Genomic DNA, 5,111 nt, shown 5'->3' on the forward strand with positions numbered 1-5,111 from the left:
CCGTGTCACACGACACGCCAGATTTTCGTGCTCCATCGCTGCCATGGCCGCAGCCAGCACAGGCTCGTCGGCTCATCGACCGCCGCAGCACCGTTCACCAAGCTCGTCCGTGTCACACGACACGCCAGATTTTCGTGCTCCGTCACTGCCATGGCCGCAGCCAGCACAGGCTCGTCGTCTCATCGACCGCCGCAGCACCGTTCGCCAAGCTCGTCCGTGTCACACGGCACGCCAGATTTTCGTGCTCCGCCGTTGCACGGCCATGGCCAGTCGCGATTCTCTACGTCGCCGGACTGCATGGTGGTCGAACCGACTACGCCCGCAGGTGTCATCGACCTCAGCATCACGCCGGGGTACAGTGGCGCTGGCCATTGTGAAGACGGCTCGCAAAGGAAGCAGCCCGGTCATTCGAGTTCGGCTACCATTGCCGGCGCCCGCAAGTTGTTCGGCGATATGCCACATCCGATGCAGACGCCCACGGTTCACGAACCGGCAGAAGGAGATGTTTGCCCGCGACGGCATGGTCTAGGTGAGACGACGGCCGCGATGGCCACGATGACGGTCCTTTTTGAAGGCTGGCTAGTGTGCCGGCCGCTGGCTTTGTCTCTTTTGAAGGCTGGCTAGTGTGCCGGCCGCTGGCTTTGTTGCCGGCGTCAAACTGTAGGCCGCCGGTTGTGTTGCCGGCCGGCGTGAGCTAGTGCAAACCGCAACCGCGGCTTAAAATTCACTTCTGCATGCACGCGGACAAGATGCGGTCGAAATGCGGCCACGCGTTGGGCGCCCGTCCGCCGCATCCACGAATCCGGGCGGACACGACCTCATTGCCACATTCAAACGGACGAAATCCGGACAAAGCGGACGTCCGTTTGGGATCGCGCGTTAGAGTTGGCCTTAGCTTGGTAATTTCCTCCCGTTCCCTTCTCCTTTGGCGAGGCAAGTGCAACCTGGCCAGCACTTTCAAGTAATAATAGTACCAACAAAGTTTTTCATACATACATAAAATGGATTGTTCTACAATGATAACAGATAAACTAAACCTGCTTGGGCACCGATGCGGTGAGCCAACATAGCAACTTGCAAGCACATAAGATTGAGATCCTCGTTACGATTTGTGCACAAGGCAGTCTCGAGTCATGTTCATGACAGTTGCACTTGCCATTTCCTAGTGAGAAGTACACCTGGACTGTTGCTGGCGGTGTTACCTGGCCCTAGATTGTATCTTTATGCATTGAGCACAAGATGACAACACCGAGAGGATGGCGCCACAGCGTGCTTAGTAACTGTCGTTGTTGCCTTCTGCGCAGATCACGTCAAACACACGCCAGTTTAGATTACGTTAGTGCAAGCCCGCCCTCTGAAGTTCGATTGACCAGGCTGGGTAGCACCTGCATGCAGCTATGCAGATGCCACTGGTCAAATCAAAGGGATCAAAGTCTAAACATGGCTGGCTTGGACCGATCGGAGCATATTCAATGCATGGTTGCGTGCTTACGGTCCATGAGCACGATTCAGTTTCAGTCTGATGTCATGCACGAATTGACCGGGCCAATTGTGGGAACATATATTAAAAAATCTGTTCTTTTCACTTGGAGTGAGTTGGTGAACTGCAAAAGCAAGAAACGATTGGTCGGTTTTACTACGACGAGGTAGGATTAGGAATATCCAGGTAGCATCACGTAACCTTGCTGTGGGATGACAAAAAAGTTTGGAACTAGGTGAGCCACGGGCTTCTACCCTTTGTCTTCAGTGGGAAGAGACACGGCCGGGGTCCTTGTCCGCTAGGAAACTGAATTTGAAGTGCATGTTGCGTCGGAACAAGGTCTCTTGTACGTACTCAAGTCGAAGTTGGGCGGAGCGAGGCACCAAAGGACTGCTGCTTCGTCTGATCTGGACAAACAGCTCGGTTGCATCTTCAAAAAAAGAAATGACACACAAGAGAGCGCTTTATTTCGTTAAAGCCATAAGATGAGTATACTCTGAGTTCGGAAAAAGCTACTGTTCCCGGTCGAAGAAACGGCACTCAAGGTTTTCTTTTAAATGTGTTCAGGACGCAAATCCTATAGGAAGCTTACCGCGGTGTATAATATACCAATCGCACAGACCAAGCACAATAACGATGTAAATGGGCAGGCCCAACTTACTAAAGTGTATCCTGTTTTTTTTTTTGAGGAAAAAGAGTAACACTCCATTACTCTTGAGCCGATTCCATGTCAGCTCTCATCTCTTCCACTAAATCATCCGGGACACCTGCAACTTTGTACGCGTCTCCTTTTTTTCTCGCCCGGGCCGCCAAGCAGTGAGCCAATTTGTTCTGATTCCTGTTGACATAGTCCACCCGAGCATTTCTGAATTTTGATAGTTCAATCTTGGCATTGTGTATGACTGAAAAATAGGCAGAACGGTTGCTGGCTTCAGATTGGATTTCTTTTGCTAAAAAGGAGCGGTCTGTTTCCGCAATGATGGGCCCTCTGAACAGAGCCGCTAAAGATTGAAGCCCCGACAAGAGAGCTCAGGCCTCCGCTTCCTCGACCGACGAGCAACACTCGATACTTTTAGACTGCGAGAAGACCACCAGGCCCCCGTGGTCGCGAGCTACTGCACCAATACATGCCTGCCCACTGTTAGCCAAGAAAGAGGCATCAGTATTCAGTTTCACCAGGCCATTACTTGGGGGGAACCAAGCACCAGAGGACGCCAAGTTGCAGCCTGATCTCACCTCCATAGCTCCTCCCGCTGACTCCTTTCCAACAGAAGCATTCCTGAGCTGCCCCAGACCTTGCTTGTCTTTCATATCTGAAATAGATACATAGCTGTTGTCGTTTATCTCCTCTACGTATTGCTGCAGGAATAAAGCCGATCTACTAACCAACTCTTTCCCTGTACTATGAAAATAGTCGTCCCGAAGAAACCAGCAACGCCACAGCAGAACAATACTTTTGTTCTTGTTTCCATATTGCATAGCCCTAATAAATTTTGTAACCAGTCCTCCCCAGTAAACTGAAAGAGCGTTTCGCTGGGGATGTTCCAGACCTTTCTCATCTCCGTTCTTAGGGCTCTGCTCTTGGTACAAGAGACTACAGCATGGTGTTCGTTTTCCTCTCCCATTCCACAAATATTGCAGGTACTGTCCATATCCAAAGTACGCTTCCATTTGTTCAGCTTGGTCGGCAGCGTATTGGTGGCCGTCCTCCACCCGAAGATTTTGATCTTTTCTGGTACCTTGGCCTTCCAGATGATGTCCCAAATGCTACGGTTGTGTGATGTGTTCGTAGAACTCGATGCCGCACCCTCAGACTGATCTTGAAGAGAGGCCGCCAGCTTATATGCACTCCGGACAGTGAAAACTCCAGACTTCTCACAATTCCACGCCAAAGTATCCTCCGCAGCCGAATTCGGGATCCTGATGCTACATATCGCATCCGCATCAAAACCATAAAATAGCTGGTGAATCAGTTCCGAATTCCATCCACTTCCATCTGCAAGCATCAATTGATTCACCCAACACAATCTGGATCGACGAATGAGGTTAGCAGGTTTCAGACCACTCTCACGAGGGATCCACCGGTCCCGCTGGATATTAACCTTTCTCCCATTTCCGATCCTCCAAACAATGCCCTCCTTCAGGAGCTCGAGACCATGCTCAATGCCTCGCCAAACCGGAGAAGCGTCAGAAGCAAAAACCGTGTCCAGCAGCTCCCCCTTAGGATAGTATTTTGATTTTAGCACTCTCGCGCATAGACTATCGGGCCACTGAATAAGTCTCCAAGCTTTTCTCGCTAACAAAGCTTGGTTGAAGAGTTTCATATCTCTAAAACCGATACCCCCTCCTCTTTTAGGCTTGATCATTCTCTCCCAAGACATCCAGTGGACTTTCCTCTGCCCATTTTCTTCTCCCCACCAGAAGTTCCGGATAAGTTTCTCATATTTATCGCAGAAACCTTGTGTCATCTTAAACACCCCCATGCAATACGCTGTGAGGGCTTGAAGAACAGACTTGATGAGGACCTCTTTTGCTGCATGGGACATGAATCTTTCAGACCAATCCGAGCATATCTTGATGAACCTCTCCATGATTGGTTGAAAAGATGACTCTTTCATACGCCCCTCTGCCGTAGGTAGCCCCAAATACTTACTCTCGAATGTAGAAGCCGTTATCTCAAGTACACTTTTGATTTCCTCCTGGACATCACTTGGGCACACTTCACTGAACATGATTGAGCACTTGCTGTAGCTTAGGAGTTGACCCGAACCCCTTTGAAACTTATCCAACACTTGCTTCACACCCTCGTCCTCCTCTTTGGAAGCTTTGAAAAAGAGTAGGCTGTCGTCGGCGAACAGGAGGTTTGACACACCCGGGCTGCCTCTAGCGATCTTAAGAGGAGTTAACCTTCCCCGCCGAATCTCTTTGTCCAGCAGGCAGGACAGGCCATCGGTGACGAAGAGGAAAAGGTAGGGACTCAGCGGGTCACCCTGGCGAAGTCCTCTCGAGGGAAGGAAAAAGTCCAGCAGCTTCCCATTATATTTGACTGCATATCGCATTGACGTAACACGGCACATAACCCACTGAACCCATTTGTGATCAAAACCCAACTTCAATAGAGCCTCTTCCAGGAAGCCCCAATCCACACGATCGTAAGCGTTCGCCAAATCCAATTTAAAGGCGCAATGAGTATTCCTAGGCAATTTGTTGTTCTGGATCTTGTGAAAACACTCAAAAGCGATTGTAGCATTATCCGTAATTAGACGCCCTGGGTTGAAGGCACTTTGGGTTTCCGAAATGAGCTCATCCAGGAAGGGTCTTAGGCGATTCACCATACACTTAGAGATTACCTTGTATATCACATTGCATAGACTGATAGGGCGAAAGTCCTTCAATTGCTCCGGCCTGTTTCCTTTGGGTATGAGAGCTATGACTGTATCGTTGGTACCCTCCGGCATAACTCCCTCTTGAAAAAACTTCAGGACCGCGTTCACCACATCTCTCTTAACTGTGCCCCAATTCCTTTGGTAGAATCTGGCGGGAAAACCATCGGGTCCGGGAGCCTTTAAAGGGCCGATCTGAAAAAGTGCGTCACTAACTTCCTTCTCTGAGAACTCTTTAACCAGTGCGG

Source organism: Triticum dicoccoides, chromosome 2A, assembly GCF_002162155.2.
Source record: "Triticum dicoccoides isolate Atlit2015 ecotype Zavitan chromosome 2A, WEW_v2.0, whole genome shotgun sequence".
Classification (NCBI taxonomy): domain Eukaryota; kingdom Viridiplantae; phylum Streptophyta; class Magnoliopsida; order Poales; family Poaceae; genus Triticum; species Triticum dicoccoides.